This window comes from Blennius ocellaris (assembly GCF_963422515.1).
Source record: "Blennius ocellaris genome assembly, chromosome: 12".
Lineage (NCBI taxonomy): Eukaryota > Metazoa > Chordata > Actinopteri > Blenniiformes > Blenniidae > Blennius > Blennius ocellaris.
The window spans coordinates 25,905,985-25,924,391 of NC_137661.1; positions in this window are offsets into that span (position 1 = coordinate 25,905,985).

Consider the following 18,407-nt stretch of genomic DNA (forward strand, 5'->3'; position numbering starts at 1 on the left):
TAGGGAGGTAGGTGGGTGGGTATGTAGGGAGGTAGGTAGGTAGGGAGGTAGGTGGGTGGGTATGTAGGGAGGTAGGTAGGTAGGGAGGTAGGTGGGTGGGTATGTAGGGAGGTAGGTAGGTAGGGAGGTAGGTGGGTGGGTATGTAGGGAGGTAGGTGGGTAGGGAGGTAGGTAGGGAGGGAGGTAGGTGGGTGGGTATGTAGGGAGGTAGGTAGGTGGGTGGGTAGGTAGGGAGGTAGGTAGGTAGGAAGGTAGGTAGGTAGGTAGGTAGGTAGGGAGGTAGGTGGGTGGGTTGGTAGGGAGGTAGGTAGGTGGGTGGGTAGGTAGGTAGGTAGGTAGGTAGGTAGGTAGGTAGGTAGGTAGGTAGGTAGGTAGGTCGGTAAGTAGGTAGGGAGGATGGTTGGTAAGTAGGTAGGTAGGTAGGTCGTTAGGTAGGTATGGAGGTAGGTAGGTAGTTGGGTAGGTAGGTAGGTAGTTAGGTAGGTAGGTGGGTAGGTAGGTAGGTCGGTAAGTAGGTAGGGAGGATGGTTGGTAAGTAGGTAGATAGGTAGGTCGTTAGGTAGGTATGGAGGTAGGTAGGTAGTTGGGTAGGTAGGTAGGTAGGTAGGTAGGTAGGTAGGTAGGTGGGTAGGTAGGTAAGTAGGTAGGGAGGATGGTAGGTAGGTGGGTGGGTAGGGAGGTAGGTAAAGAGGTGGTTGGCTGGTTGATCAGGTAGAAATGAAGTTTGGTTATACTAAGTCACTGTTGAATATTTAAACAACAACAACAACAACAAACAAACACCCTCTGCTGTGTGACTCAGACAAGACCAGAGAAAGTAGAACTGCCGCTGCGGCGCCGCTCACTGACCGTAACATAACTTTCACCTCCATCATGCAACAAATGATATTAAAAGGATTGTTGGCCTGGAATGAACAGAGTAGCAGAGCCTCGTCCAGACTCTCATCTACACAGTTGAAATAGCTATGCATAGCCCCCTAAGCTTTGATACCCCCCCTCCCCTACTCCCCCCCCCCCCCCCCCCCCCCCCCCCCCCAGGAGGGCTGGCAGTATCTCCCATCCAAATGAGATGACTGATGATGTGGTGGAGAAATCCACTCTGACGCCTGCTGGCGACAGCTGGCTTTCTGCTGCGCTCTACCTGTTGAGCCTCCGGGGAGTCATGGAAGATCACCGGGGGGGGGGGGGGTTATATATATATTTATACCTCCACAGTGTAAATGTCCCGCCTTTGCTTGACAATTACAGAGGTCAGTGAGCGGCTGCGGTGTCGGTGCAGCGCAGCAGCCTCTAATGCAGCCTGCATGCAGCAGCAGAGCAGCAGACGCCTCGGGAGGCTAGGATTTCAGTTGTAGCGCTAAAAAAGCTGAAGCGTGAGCCAGCGGGTGCAGCTGTCGCTGCTCTTTACGGGATTTCTATACACATGGCAGGGCCTTTAAATCCCCTATTATTTAACGTCACTTTAACTGCTCTCTCCCTTGAAAAGGAGGGACGTCGGTGGAGCGAAGTGACGCTTTGCAAATCCAATTACGGCAGGACACAGTAGTTCACTCACCGCAGCTTAAGTAATACAATGAAGGTAATAAATGAGGAATAGATATTTGCAGGGATTATGTTACTTAGACTGTAAGCACCTTCCAAGTGTGTGAATGGGAAATATATATATATATATATATATATATATATATATATAAGCACACGGCATAGCATTTTCATAAAACCACATTTTGGATGATCAGTATACAGATATTAACACTTGGATTATGTTGAGTTACATCACATGACATGAGTAATGTAATGCGTTCATTCTGAATGTAATGCTTTCTGGAAGATCGCTTGTATATAAAGCATATTTATGTGAACGTACATTTATATTTATGTGAACGTGAGAATCTCAAGGTAAAGCAAAGTGACAAATTTAACGTGATGTTCGTTCCTGTGGCTCCTCATTTCTTTTTCCTTTTGTCTCGTGCTCACGTTCAGATTGCATCACTCTCGTTTTATATATTTGTATTTATGCATGCAAGGAAGTAAACGAATGACATAGCAAAGATTAGATATAGGTAAATTAATTCCACTGGGACATTTTTAGTAGCATTGTGTCATAATAAAAAGAAATATCAAATATATATATATATATAATAGCTTGACAGTGAAATAAAATAACAAAAAGAGTTAATAAACCGGATTAATAGGTATTCATTTACAGAGAGTTCAGAGCGTTGGAGCTAATTCCAGGAGTGCTAATCCGCCGCCTCATAATCAGATAACCGTTGTTTACATGATCACTTAAATACTCCGACGACCTCCCGATAAATCTCACGCGGGTTTCATTCAAAAGCGTGTCAGCGTGTTGTGTTGCTCCTCTTGACGTCAGCGAAGGAGGCGCCGCCTCCAGACACAACAGTGTCGGCGTGTACTTTTTAAAAATCTGGTCCTCCGCCACACAAAACCCTCCCGTGCCGAGTTCCGGCGGCGTCAGCTGGTGCTGAGGTGGCCGGCGGCCCGCGACCCCCCCCCCCCCCCAGCAGCCTCTTTTTTTTGCCCCTAGGCCAGTGGTGTCAAACATGCGGCCCGGGGGCCAGAGGCGGCCCGCCAGAGGATCTAATCCGGCCGCCATGTGATTTTTTTTTTTTAAGTATAAATATGAAAACTGACAGAGGCTGATCTAAAAACACTAGATTGGTAAAAAAAAATGACATTCAAAACCGGCCCTCGGTCAGAATTTGACCCCCGACATTAATGCATCTGTGGAGGACGCATAACGCAACGCCTTTCACAATAAAACAACGAGTCCAACTTATGTGAAATGATACTTTAGACATGTAAACTCCAAAAATATTTCCAGATGATGACAAATTGTTTTAATCCTGAATAAAAATACGATATCCAGATACAGGTGACTGAGGGTTTTTTTTTGTGTGGTTTTTTTTTTCTTTTGCAAATATTATAATACCTGATTTCCTTTAATATGAATATTTCAGAATAGACTGGCAAATTCTTACAAAAGGATCAAAAGAAGGAAAGACGTTGCATTTGTCCATATCTGCAGTTTAATATGTGATGTTTGACTTGTTCGGCTCTCCAGAGGTCAGATCAGGTTGATGTGGCCCCTCAACTGAAATCAGTTTGATGCCTCTGATCTTGGGGTTCAAAGGTTTTATGTTTTTGGGTGCGCCCACATGGAAAGAACCTATACGAGGATATATGCGCATATATGAAACCTATAAGCAGTTTATATGCACATATATGCTGCATATATGTGCATATATGCCACATATAGGCTAAATTGAGGTGCATATATATGAATATACAGGCCATATAGGTCTCCTGAACTGCTTCTTTATTTCCACATATATATAGCCTATATATCTCGCTTTGGCAACTGTCATACATTATCAAGGCAATAACTAAGAACTAACTAAAAAACAATTATACAAGAAGAACATATAGGTGCATATATGCACACATACTATATAGGTACCTGTACGCACGTAGATGTGTACATATATGTGCATTTATGTACATATAATATAGGAAAACGGCCAATTTTATATATGTCACATATATTAAAAACCTACATCATAACCTATATTAAAGCATACATGTTTATATAGGTTCTTTCCATGTAGTGTTGGTCAAGGGTCACCGGAGAGGGAGACCCTTATACAAACAAAAAAAAAAGAAGACCCCTCAAGAGAGCTCGCCGCCCGGCAGACGGGAATTAAAGACGATTAAAATCGCTTTCCAGCGAGGTCGCGTCGACTCATCCCGGTGTCTGTTGCAAACCGGCCGTTACGTAACGGCTGCCGCACGTGGAATGCGGGCGCGTTTTATGTGTGCATTTGTAGTTTGTGTATGTTTGCTTTTGCTAGGCGGCCCTGCAGTAATCCCCCCCCCCCCTCCCCCCCCCTCAATAAAACAGCAGGGGGGTTCCTATCTGTCTTCTCCATCATAATCCTTCCGTGTAACTGATAGGAAGAACTGCGTGTGTCTCATGCCTCTTAAAGCAGCAATGAATCATGGAGACCCTCAGGACCGTGTTGAGTCCACAAGTGTATGTTTAGATGAGCAGAGAGCAGACAAAGAAAGAAAAACAAAAACAAACGCCAAGTGTGCCACAGGAGCGCGAAGATGAAAGAAAATACCTCGGGAAACCATTATACAGGTATCAAATGCTCCAGATCTACAAAGTTATATATATATATATATATATATAACATGATAAAGAAAATGATACTATATTAGAATTGAGACTCTAAATAACACGTCACAGGTGTAAAATAGCCCCTGCTTGTTCAGGACAAGGGCCAAAATGCTGATCAAAGTCTGCACATCGCTGCGGATTTGCCGTAACGAGCTAATCGTACGGGGCACAAGCGGAGGCGCAACGAAAGACGGTTCCAACAGGTGACGCCGCGAAGTGCGTCAGTTTCTGTCTGAGTGATCAGAGGGCCACAGGTGGAGCGCGGCGATGAAGGGTTCAGGGGGGGAGGAGCGGCCGGCACTAAAGATATATTGGCGCTTATAGTGAGGTCAACAGGAACGTGCGCCCTCAGTGTGTGGAGACAAACCCCCATTTAAAACGTGGACGTCCTTATTTTTCTTCAGTTTATCAAAGTTCAATGTCAACGCAGTGTGATTAAAGTTTTTGGCAATACACTTTCAGTTTTTTAATATTTGATATATATATATACACACATATTTGGCTCTACGTTACACTTTAGTTGTTGTTTGGTTGTGCAACTTGTATAAAAGGTCCCATGTATCGTTTTTCCAACAATTTCCCATCAATTTCTTTTTATTGCATTTCATTTAAGACAGTCCCAAGAATTTCTATCTGAATTAAATATGCATTATTTTAAACTCTACATATTTCTTTTTTTTTTAAAACAATAGTATACAGTATATAATATACATCCAATTATTGGCTCGAGTCTGACTCCAACTTAAAAGAGTGGTATTGGTGCATCCCGAGATAATAGCGATAGGATTCTCCGGGCTGGCTGTGGTTGGGGGGGTAGAAAAGGGCGGACAACCAAGCTCTATACCCTGAAAATAGGGGGCCATTTGTGCAACATGTGCAAAGCCAGTGCAAAAAACATCAACCAACACATGCTGAAAAGCAGTTGGATCAACAAGTAAGTAAAGCTCGTCCACCGCAGACCCTTCTCTCAGACACAGCGAGCCTCAGATCCCCCTGTTGTATTGCTGAAGATTAATTAAAAGCAATTAGGAGTTATTAGTGTTGCTGCATTGGTCCATCGTTGGAAGGTTTGCCCGATCTGACGCTGTTCAAATTGGTTCAAACCAGAAAAAGACGCCCCGAGACTCTAGAGAAGATGTGGGAACAGCTTCTATTAGGGATGCACCGATACCGATACCGATACCGATACCGATACCGATACCGATACCGATACCGATACCGTACCAGTATCAAGTCGGATACTGTACAGATGACTTGTATTAGTACTTGTAAAAGGATCCTCGCATACGGGGTACAAGTTAAACTTTATGGCATTTAATAAGTACTCATGTCGGTTCTCAGTATTGGCAAGTAGCTAAAATAGCTAAAATTCAGTGCTTGTATTTGTACTTTTTTTTTTTTTTTTCACACCAGAGGCCCTCGGTCTTTCTTAAAGGAAACCCGAGCCGGCTCTATAAGGGTCTAAAAGTTATTTATTTTTATCCGACACAGCAGTGGGGGGTGTCGGCCAGCAGTGGAGAATAACAGACTTGAGCCTTGCCCGAACGGTTCGGATCCAATCGACGTTTCGTTTCGCACATTCCGTATTTAAAATCGAACAAATGATCTCGGTGGCCCCCGCCTCCTGGCGAACACATATTTCATCCCGCTATGGGCTCAGATAACATTAAGTGGTGTGGGCAGACGAGAAGTCTGCTGTGTGTTGTGCACACGTGGGCATGCGTCCATGTATATAGTACATACTGATGTCAAGGTGGGGACATTAGTGTTCTTGAGTTTGTTAAGCTTCAGATCAGCGCGTTACACAAATGGCAACAGGGGGGTGGGGGTGGGGGGGAGGGGTGGCAGATTAATGGCCTTTTTAAAAATATTAAGGCCAGAACAGAGGTCTATTTAATGTCGGAAGGGGGCAGATGAGTATGGACTGTCCTTCACTTGGGGTGTTATCTTTCTCTCTGGGACATCGACTGTCCTGTTTTGTAGTTGCATGGAAACAGTCATCAAAGCCTATAAACCATAGGTATGTGGAGGGGGAGGGGGGTGGGGGGGGGGGCATCTGTCTGCGTGCATAGGGAGCAGAATAGAACTTTAAACAACCAAACATTTGTTATTTTTTTATTTGTGTCACCTAAAAATAAGCACATTTCAATATGTATATATTGTTTTTACAAAATAAAGTTGTCCCAAAAGTCGCTCTTTAAACTGTTGCTGTAACTCTAAGTCACGCACTTCCTTAGATCATTTTCTTTCCTTCTAATATTCCTAAAATAGACAGGAAATATGTTGGAAAGAGTGTGATGGTCTAGTCACAACTTACGTACCTTTAAAAATGTCTAAAATGTCAAATTGGTCCCTGGACACTTTAATCCAGTTCCAACTATTCTGAATACAAAGAGTACAAATCCAACATATGGCACACATGTTTTATAGAAAGAGGAAAAGACTCAAAGAGATTCTAAGACATTAGGAAGCTCGTAGGAGACGCTTCTCGACTGGAACCTCGTTCGCCCAAGAAAAAGGCCCCAAAAACATACAGAACATGAGACCGTGAGACTTCGCTACCGAGGATTCTCGTGTGACTCCAAATTAAAACTCCTCAAATTGAACTCGTTGACTTCCCAGACTCGATAATATCAAGGTATCAACAGGTTTATTTTTGCAGATTCCCCCCTTTTCAGCGAGGCCAACTCGCCACAGCCCTCATCGAAACTGAAGCCCCAATCAGAGATCGCTCCCGGGAGGGTCCATTGCAAATAGTCTGGACTGTGGAGGGTCTCTGAGAACGGGGCCAAATTGTCACTGGACCCACTGGACCCACTGGACACCCCCCCCCCCCCCCCCCCCCCCCCTTCCCCACTGCGAACGTCAGCTTCAATTGCTGTGTACAATGCAGACGGAGACATCGATTACACCGAGTCGCGACATTCGAGTGCAACGCAAGCTTTTGGAGGAGAAACACTGTGTCGTCGAACCAAGTGTCAAACATGCAGACACGGTATGCCCACAGCCCCTCCAATCCTTCACACTGACAACAACTCAGCAACCTCGGCAGAAGAGTGTAACCGTAGAAGTTCCCCCCCTCTCGTGTACTTTCCCCATTTCGCCAAGAACAAAGCACGGCTCTTAATCCTGGTTCCGTGGCAGATTGAATTGCTTTTTTTTTTCCTTTGCACAGAAGTTACACATAAATTATAAAGAGGTCCCACCCTTTGGCGCTTTTATTCAGTTTCACAATTTACAAGGCAAGAGATAAGTGATGGCACGCCACTGAGAGTCTCTTAATGGCACCCCTGTGAAGAGTTTGGAAACTTACAAGTGACTCCAACTTCTCGCCACTTGCCTTTTAGATGTACAATACACACAGAGTTACCAAACAATGCCAACAGAAAATTACCCAAAGGGGTCAATGTGCGCTAAATAAATCAGCCTCCTGCGTAACTTGACAAGTAGCACCTTGCCCTGGATGTAACCGATACCATGGGAGCGGAGGTGTTAGAATTCAAAACATGGTCATTATGCAGGTTTAAGACAGCTTAGCATTTCAGAAGAATATACAACAAGAACAGGGCAGTTACCAGAGGGGCAAAATGTCTTAATCGGCGCTCTAATTAGAGAAGTCAAAAGCTCTACCTACCCTTGGTAGCTGGGCACGTTTGCGATCACCAGGAACTTCTTCTCCTTCCCCCCCATGTCTCTCATGGGCGTGATGGGGTCCGTCTCGGATCCTCCACTCAGGTGTGTGACTTCACGTTTATATGGCGCCCGTCGTTTGATGCTCTGGTTCCTCCCTGATCCGGGCACAGACAGACAGATCAGGAGAGACGACTCGAATGGGGCGCTCCGGCTGCTTGTGGCTCTCTGCACTGGGAGCCACAATCAACCCGGGGGGCGGGGGGGGGGGGGGGGGGGGGTAAGCACCAGAGGGGTGGGAGGAGGAGGAGGAGGGAGGTGGAGGAGGGAGGTCTACTCTGCTCTGGGACCCGGGGACCACAAGCAGGAACAGAAGTGTTCCAGAGAATGTGGCTTGTTATAAAGGAATGAGCGGCATGCCGGAGCGCAATGTGTGTCTGCAAAGAGGACGGATGATAGACTGAGAGGGGGCGAGATACAGTGAGGGAGGGGGGGCAGAAACTCAGCGAGGGGGGGGGCATGTGGAAGGAGCACAGACACCGACGGAGAATCCAAAAGCTGTGTGGTGAAAAACGTGATATATACATATTGGGCACCGAAAGTAACTGTTTATGATGAAAAAGTTGTTATCACAGTTATAATTACTGCTAGTACTGTTGTAATGCTTATCAGTTGAAGGTTTAGCATTAGCATTATCCAGGAGCGTCGTAATAATGGCTACCGTTTCACCAAACTCCTGTTCACTGGACGAGAGGTGACTCAGTCATGTTGGAGACCGACAGGTGCAAGACTGTAAGTTTAGCATTAGCATGGAATGCATTATCAGTCTTTATTAAAAAAAAAAAAAAAAAAAGCTTATTCATGCTACATTAGCTTAGCATCAAGCATGTCTGTATGTTGGTAGTTTATCTGTTTTGTTGTCTCATTTTCAACGGGTCGTAAATGTGTTTCTTTAACAAAATAATCTGAGCCTCTGTCCACAGTGGCAGCGATTAGCATTTTAGCATTAGCAGTCTTGAACAGAGATGAGCTTTCTTCCATGTTGGCAGTTTATCTCTTTTACTTCATATCTCTAATATTTTATCCATCACAATTTTTTAAACTTGTTATCTATGTTGTACATCCAAGTATAGAGCATTAGTGGAGCCGCTGTCTCTGTCCGTCTCGCCACCGGATCATGGCGGCTAGCATCACAATTAGCATCAGCTAGTAGCTGTGATCAACATAAAAGTTAGTTTCCCTTTCTGAGTGTTGTCTGCCTGTAGGCTGTTTTTACTTCTCGTTATTTTAGGAACCCGACAGTCATGCTCAAACGATGTGTGAGAACAAGTGGAAGAAATAGCTGTAAGGCCGCGAGACAAAAGCTGCGGCTCCATTGACGGAACCGGTCACTTCAATCCAAAACTTGGTATTTCCGTCATGTGGCCTGGAGGTCAGAGAAGTGGACTTGGCATCTGGGGTTCACGGGTTCACGGGTTCAGTGTGGAACCCCGAGCGGGGCCCTTGACCTCCGCCCGCTCCCCGCGGCTCACGACGAGCACGCACCCCCAACATGTGGACTTAAGGTTAACTATGAATAGGATGGGTGAAAGGCAGACAAATGATTTCCCAGAGAGGAAGTTATGGGGGGCCCCAAAGTACCCCGCGTGTGAATGGATGTGTTTAATAGCGTGAGGTGCTTTTAACAGTTTCAGATTGCTTTTAGAATATTCTGATTGTACCTTTGTTTTTTTTTTAAAGCTGGATGTTATTTGTCAGATAATCGTGAGGACAATCACACAAAACTCAAGCATATTTCTGAATCAGTAGTTTTGTTTAATCATGTTTGGGTTCTCGTGTTTCGTGCTGAGAAGTACGTGCCCCACATGGAAAGAACTTATATGAGGACATATGTGCATATATAAAACCTATAAGCAGTTTATATGCACATATATGCTGCATATATGCGTGAATATGCCACATATCGGCAAAAATTGAGGTGCATATATGTGAATATACAGGCCATATAGGTCTCCTGAACTGCTTCTTTATTTCCACATATATATAGCCCATATCTCACTTTGGCCACTGTCATTCATTATCAAGGTAATAACTAAGAACTAACTAAAAAAACAATTATGTAAGAAGAACATATAGGGGCATATATGCACACATGTATACGTGTATATATACCTATATAGGTACCTGTATGCACGTATATGTGTACATATATGTGCATTTATGTACATATAATATAGGAAAACGGCCAATTTTATATATGTCACATGTAGTGAAAACCTATATTAAAACATATATATTTATATAAGTTCTTTCCATGTGAGGCAGAGTTCAGCCCAAAGGTGACCTGAAGATCAAAAGTGTTGCTAAGTGTAGGATTTAATGGTTCCTGTAGTTCCTGCCGGAGGGCAAGAGGGCAAACAGGTGACGTCCAGGGTGAACCTGAGGTTGTTATGCAAAGGTATTGAAAAAAAGAAAAGCAGCTGAATATGTTCTTCAAAGAGGGCCGAGGGGGGAAGCGACAGTCTTCAGGATGGTGACGGTCACTTTTTGTAGAGATCAACAGTTGGCACGTAAAACAGCGATGCAGCACGGAGGCACACTTTCAAACGACCGGGTGGCATTTATCTTGTTTTTCTTCAAGGGCGTCAAGACATTCAGCCAGGAGAGTTATTGTACTGCCTCAACTGATCAGCAGAGGTTTATTTTGTTCCACAAGTTACTTTGTGAACCGGTTTAATCATCTCTAAAGGTCTTTTTTTAGTCTTTTCTTTGTTTGTGATATTATTAAGTTGAGGCAGTGGGAAACTAGCTTGTTTATTTATTTATTAGTTTATTATTGGTTTATTTTTCTGAGACTGCGTACATAAAACATGAATCTTAAAGAAAAGATGCTGTGTACCAGATTTAGTTTCCATCTGCAGTCCCCGGGAAGGCACACATTATAATACATATTGTAAATATAACCAACATTAAAAAATAGCAACATTAGCAATGACCATTAAAATGTATCACCTGGATTCATAAAATTCATACAGAATACATTTTTAAAAAACCATCTTGTTTGGATCCAGAAGAACAAGCAACATTTGTGTTTAACCCTTTATTGGGTATAATCTACGAAAATCCTTTGGAAAGTATAAAACGTTAAAAATAAAAGTTTTTTTCGCTCCATTCAAGGTAAAACAAAATCTCTAACTCAGCTTAACTTCTCACCGAAACTGCAAAAAAAAGTGTGTTTTAATTTAAAAACTGACAAGAATGATCAAGTAGTAGTAGTATGATAAAGTGACACAACGCCGTACGACTACTACCTCACAAGTCTGCTTCCAGACGAGATTTCAGATTCACGGGGAGTCGCTTTCAACAGTGAGGTTTTTCCCCCTGAAACTGATGGTTTCATGAAGATAGAACATCTCTCTACTATATTAACTTGCGCTATAGGTGACCAACAGCGCCAACTCGTGGCCTGGCGTGCCAACTACATCGTTTTCAGCGCTTCTGCCATTTATGTGGAAAACGGACATTGTTTTCAAAACGTTACCGTGTAAACGCAAAACTTTTCTGAAACAGAAAGGCGAAAAAATGATGCGTTTTCACTTGAAAAGTGACAGGTTAGTTAGGCAGTTAGCTATGTTGAAGACTCTTCACCTCATCTTGGTGTTCGCAGCTGCAGGAACATATTTAATGGGGCCTTTTCGGCGCGTAGGTTTGTCCTTCTGCCGGATTGTCTCATTATCATCTGTCGTGTTTATCACTGCTATCTGTTGTTCTCTTGACCTTCCCATTACTGAACTCAGTCCTTCGTCATCTGGTCCCGACACCGAATCCTTCCTCCCTTCTGCCCCTCCACCTCTCACTCTCTCTCTCTCTCTCTGTGCTAATTGGGTACATTGGTGTCTGTTGCTGTTGGGTTTAGCGGTGCTTGATGTGGGTGCGAGAGAGTCGCCACCGGCGTTATATTTAGCTCCCGCTCAATTAGATTATCTTGGGACAATAGTGGTGGTCGCCGTCGGAAATACAAGGGCAGCGTTGCACTTCACACGTGTCCCACGTGACGAGGAAGAAAATGGCAACGGTTGCATTGATAGACGTGGACGTCGGTGAGTTAAGACGAAATCTGTCCACCTGTATTAAAGCCGAGGAAACCTGCAAACATGCAATGAAGGCAGAGAAGCGACGCTCACCTACAGCCAATTATCTCAAATGTATGATTTTTTTTTTTTTCCAATGTGGAAACTGTAGTAAAATCCAACAATACAACCTCCGCTTAAAAAATAAAGCCAGGAATAAAACTGGAGACCCTCTGGAGAGCGATCCATTAGACCACCGTGCATCCTGATGTCACCACACAAACACCTGATATTATTTTACTCTTTTATTATTTTAGAATAATATCCTATTTATTTACCGAAGCTCTATCTATTTGACTTAAAGAGTGAAGTGTCAGACCTGATATTAGCATTGGTGGAGCCCGAGTGGACTTTTAATATGAGATATTTCTTGTGTTCTTCCTCAAACTTGACTGATCATTTCCCAGATTTGGATTTTTCTGTGTTTTTGTTAATATATATATATATATATATCTCCTTGTTCAAGTTTCAAATATATATATATATATATATATATATATATATATACTTTCAAAGAAATCCATCTTAGTCTCATATTACAATGAGGTTTGAGGTGTGACTGTTACATGTTCCTCATTAAATTATATGATTTTTAAGGTTATTAAGTTTGTAAATGTTTGGTCTGTTTTATTTAAAAGTTTTCTTAATATGTCAACAGAGAGAAATGTATACTATTTTTTTTTCTAAACTATTCTTACACACATTTCTGGATTTATTTGATTCACTACGTATCCAAACACGGATTGAAAAACCTGTGCGTTCCATCCTAATAAAGAAAAGAGTTTCTAAATAGCATACGGTCAGAGCACAACAATGACACCACAAAAACAAAAACATTAAAAGCCTCATAAAAAAGTGGAAGAATGCTATTAAAAAGAACAGAGGAAGATCAGAGTCAAATATCAGAGGCAGGAATTCACGAGCGGACGCGCTGGGTGGTTTGTGTTTGTCGGGTCACTTTTAAAGGGTTTGCGTTCACCGGCGCGGTATTTACGGCCCGACGCGCCGCGTAACCTGTCTGGTATGGTTGCGGCGGCGTGTTGAAGACGCGTCGTGTCGTGAAAATCGAACATCGAGCCCACCGAGGCGTGAAGCTTTTCTCCGGCGCTGGCCGCACGAGAGCTGCGAAAAACAGACGACGCACGACTGACACACTTAATCTTTACGTGGAATCTCAAATCTGGAGCGCAGATTCCGTGGTGATCCCCGGAGAAGGTCACAGCTGTGTGGCCACACACAATAAGGCCGAGCATACCGGACTGACCACAGCAGCGGTTCACGCTTCACCGGGGGGGGGGGGGGGGCACTTCCCCCCGGAATGGAGGCCGGCAGCAGCGCTCGCCTTGACCCGACGTGGATCCCAGCAGGATGGTCAGTGGAGTCACCGGGACCGCTGATCTCCGCCACATTCCTGCTACCGCTGCGCGGCCGCAACGATGAAAACCTGCTAAATGATGATGCATGGAAGTAAATTCACCTTTTAATGGGTGACCGAACCCCACCGAAGCCTCTGGTGACTTGAGAAACTGGCAGTGAAATGCAACGCGGGATATTTGCACAAACCTGAGCGTCGGAATTATTCAAATGTCAATTAAGAGCATCGTTACACACAAAATCCAATCGTACTTCTAATAATTACGGATAATAATAACTGCTGGATGTTCCTGGGGCGTCAGTCGGTGCGTCTTCAAATACAATTTCGCTTGTGGAGTACGAATTAAGCCTCATGGCATTTAATAAGCACTTGCATCAGTACTCGGCATCCGCAAGTAGCTATATAATTAGCCGTTCATCAGTGAAGCCTGTGCGCAGTTCCCCCTGGATCTGATCTCTCCAAAACGTACACTGGTTTAGCGACAGACGGTATCTCACGTCTGCTTCCGATTCCATGTGCACGTCTAATTTTGACATCAGCCAAAGCGTGTGAAGTCTGGAGGCCCCATGTGATCTCTGGCGCCCTCCTATAAAGAGGGTCCAAGGATCCTCGGTTGGGAGCCACACATATATATATATATATACATATATATAGTTTCCATAGCTAGATTGAAGACGGAGGCTTGACTGAATCATTAAGCACTCGGTGGGTATTGAGCTCCCTTCATTCAGAGTCGTGGGACTCTCAGTGTATATTACATGTGTTTTACCACGTGACCTGTGGACGGCAGCCATTTAAGGTTTATTCTCTATCGCTGCAACATTAGACGTAATTCTGCACATACGAGTGTGCAGTCGCAGTCGACCCTTTCCGATATATGCGCGTCAGTAATTAGCAAAGCAGCCATGGAAATCTGAGCAAACGCTGAAAGAACTCAGTGTCAGTCCAGCATCTGTATCAAATACATGTCACCTTATTTAATTCCCCCCCCCGCAGGGGGGGGGGGGCACTAATGCTCCCATGGTGACGTCGGTATTGTGGACGGGCAGCTCAGTGATTTGTCAGGGATTATTTTGTGGGACATCAGCACACCGGCGGACATTTTGGACATGCAGCGACACACTTGAAGTCACGAACCGGCCATGCGTGAACTTTTTAGCCTTCCTCTGCACCGGGGGTGGGGAGCGAGTGGGGGGGGGGGGGGGGGTGATACTGAGAGGTCGGTGAAAGACCAACACGGTCTTATCACTCAGCTTCACACGTGGTTAAACTACTAATACTTGCCAACGTGAGTTAGACGAGCAGAGCAGTTGTGCAGAATTTAATAATGGAGTATTCCAAAAAAAAGTTAATTAAAAGTCTGCTTGTTATTCATTTCAGTCACGAGTTTAAACTGCATTATTTATCTTTCATCGTGGTGAAAAGGCTCAGCGACTCTTGATTTGTGGAGTTTGCATGTTTTGTTTTTTTTCTTGTGTGCTTCCAGCAGGTGGTTTGGCTTCTGTTCCACTTCCACAGTGTTCTCCTGCTCGCTTCTGTTTCCACAACAGAACTCGAATATCATCAGTGGCATCATCTGTCCACGTCTCATAGCAAAGTACAATATAAATGAGTCAAAAATACACCCCAAATTTTTTTATTATTATTATTATTATTATCATTATTATTATTATCATTATTATTATTAATAATAATAATTTTTCAATAACATTTATAATTTTTGTATTATTATTATTAATATTTTTACTAATAATAATAATGATAACAATAATATTTTTAATAACCATTTATTTAAAAATTATTATTATTAATATTATTATTAATAATAATAATAATAATAATAATAATAATAATATACTGAAAGGACGCCATCATTCCAGTGTTCGAGGTCAAAATCAATTCATATTAATACATATCATGTGCAACATGCTTACTATGTCTAGAAATGTTTGTGTTATTTATGATTGTGGGGTTGTGTTTTTTTTCCAAACACACATAAAAATAGATGCAAGTAAATAGGCGACGCTCTGACATGTTTGATAACTTCAACCACCAACAAGTCATCCAAATACGTGGTATCACTTTTCATTTTGTGCTTGCTGTCACTCGGCGCTCCACTGAAACCCTTCATGGCGAAGCCAAGTGGAAAAAGATGAGGGAGGATTCAATTATTTATCTGTCTGAGATTCCAGTGTTGGAAGAGCGAAATCAATGATAGATAATGTAAAGTAATATGCAACAAGGTGAAAAGGAAGAATAAGAATAAAAAGTAAATATATAATAACAATAATAATGTACATAAAAATAGGTAAATACTGTATATACAAGGAAGTGTAATATATAATGATATCTATTCAAATAAACTGCATTCACTGTGGAAACACACATGTATATGTATTTGTGTATTTTTTGTATATGTACACGCATAAATAGGGATGGCATGGAATCATTTTTGCCAAATTTGCAAACGACTTTCTCATTGGAAGAAAATGAGAATCGTTAAGAGAATCGATTAAGAACCATATCGCTACGCAGAATCCCGAATGGAATCGGAATCCTAGAAATCTTTACCAATTCCCATTCCTACACAAAAAACATCCACGTACGTACAATGTGCACACACTTACATATTAGCATGTAAATAATTCAGTCTCCAGCATGTTGTTCTCGTGTAAACGGGCTTAATGCACGCAAAAAAACCACCTCATTTGAAAACTCCTGTTTTACCTGATTTCAAAACACACATAAACTGAAAGAGCACTTCCGCATGGTATGAGTGAACCCTCACCCTTGTTTTTTACCGATCCAAAGTTTGCATGTTTTTTTCTGTACGTGTTTTGTTTTTTGTTTGTTTTTCACAGGTAATCCACTTTCCTCCCCTAATCCAAAAGCAGATAATTAATCTCTTTATTAGCCTTTTTTTTTTTTTTTTTTTTCAAGAAAGGACAAACGTGTATAAGTGGATGGGTTGAAAAGTAGGAGATGACGTTGGGAACAGGAAACAATAAAGACATAGAGACAAGATCAGTTGAGCCCAACTGCTTCTACTGTCAGTAGTAAAGTCCATAATTGACCTGAGTTCCCATCCTATAGTGAAAACTTAATTCAGGACACAAATAAGTAAATAAATAAATAAACGAATAAACAAACAAATAAATAAACAAATAAATAAATAAATAAATGTTTTACTTACTGAAATAAATAAATAAAATGTTTTCATTACTTAAATTAATAAATAAAAATAAATAAAATGTTTTAATTACTGAATTAAATAATTAAAGAAATAAATAGATAGATAAAAATGTTTTAATTATGGAATTAAATAAATAAATAAATAAATAAACAAATAAATAAATAAATAATCTCTTCAAATCCCTTATGGGTGTGAGTGTGTGTGAAAATTAGTTTTTCCTGTAATGGACCGTCAGTCTGGAACGGCACAAAGTAATATAGAAGATGGAAAATCCACACCACAACCACAACAACAACAAGAAGAAAATACTTGTTTGAGCAGATCAAATGTGTCCCGGTGCCACCTCCATACATTCTGCACAGTTGGCTCGGAGAGCAATCTTCTCCTTTCACTCCTGGAAAGAAATCAAGCGAGCGTGTTGGGCGTCGCGCCGAGCGGCCCACGGCTCTGATTTACTGTCGCGGGGAAGGCAGAGTCAGGACATAGTAGGTGACGAGTTCAACTCTTTAACCTCCCGCTCCACCCTGCCGAGGACAGCCCTGGCTGCCGGTGTCGGGTTCTCTTTAAGGTCCTATAAATTTGCAGCGGTAAGCCGTTGGACCTCGGCTTTCCTCTTACATGCAAACGTTATTGTGGGACGAAACAGCTCATCGTTGCTCAATTACTTTTTTTTTCCTTCCTACGGCTCGACCTTTTTCAAAGCGTCGTTTTCCGCGGCCTGCTTGGCTTCACCACTGCAGGCTTCACCCCCCCCCCCCCCCCCCCCCCACCACCCCTCCCCGAGCCGCTCCGCTTTCATGTCGCACTCATAAATAAGTCACAATAACAATGATGAGATTTACCAAACGTCAGATACTCTGCCAGCGGGCTCGTTCTCGCCCCCTCCATTGAAGTGTAACACGGTGGGCAGAAAACGGTGCCACCGGCAAATTAAACGTTGGCTCAGGTAAAGAGGCACTTCGTACGACTACAAATACAACGGGCGGACGGCGAACGATGAACGACGGGCCTCGAGGTGCAAATACGCGCCACAAATAGGCTTTTGGGGGGAGATTTCTGAGGCCGTTCGTTGGTGGATTGTGACAAAAATCGATGTGTGTACAGAAATGATAATTGTGCATTTAAAGGGCCGGCGCTTTGGTTTTACCGCAAAGCTTGTATGAGAGCTGTAAATAAAGGACTGTGACTCAACACTCTTAAGGCTCTTGAAAAATTATAGACACACACACACACACACACACAAACGTATATAAATGCCTACACACATATAACCCTCAGCCGACAATAGCCAAGTAGCCACCAGGGACAGAAAAGACATGCGGAGCGTTTGTTTACACATTCATCAGTTAAAGAACTAGACAATCAGATTTCACTGACGGCCACAGCCTGGATTCATGTTCAGCTCTACTCTGCTCTCTATCAGCTCCTGGGGTGTTGGTAGTTTGCACTTTAGAAGTCACTCGGGGCTGCAGTTGATCCCAGGTTAAATAAATGGAAAGCCTGGAACTCGGTAGTTATATAAAAATATACGTTTTAAATGAAATGATGGCGGAAGAAGGAGAAAACCCACTGAAGCTCCAGGAGAAACTGCAAATCTGGAGTTGAACCGACGTTGAACCGACGTCTCGGATAACGTCCACCACTGGATGGCTTCTCATGACAGCTGGAAGTTCAGCATCCAGGGTGTTTAACTTTTGGAGCATGACAGTGAGAATGACTGTGTGAGGGAATCGGCCCCGTAAAGTTGATTCCAAATGAGCAATAAAAGCAAAGTCCGGTCAGCCTTTATAGCTGAACTAAATCAGCTCCAATCGCAGCGCTTTTCCACATTAATTCCCCTTTTTGTGGCCCCTTAAAGAATCTCTTGAAGAA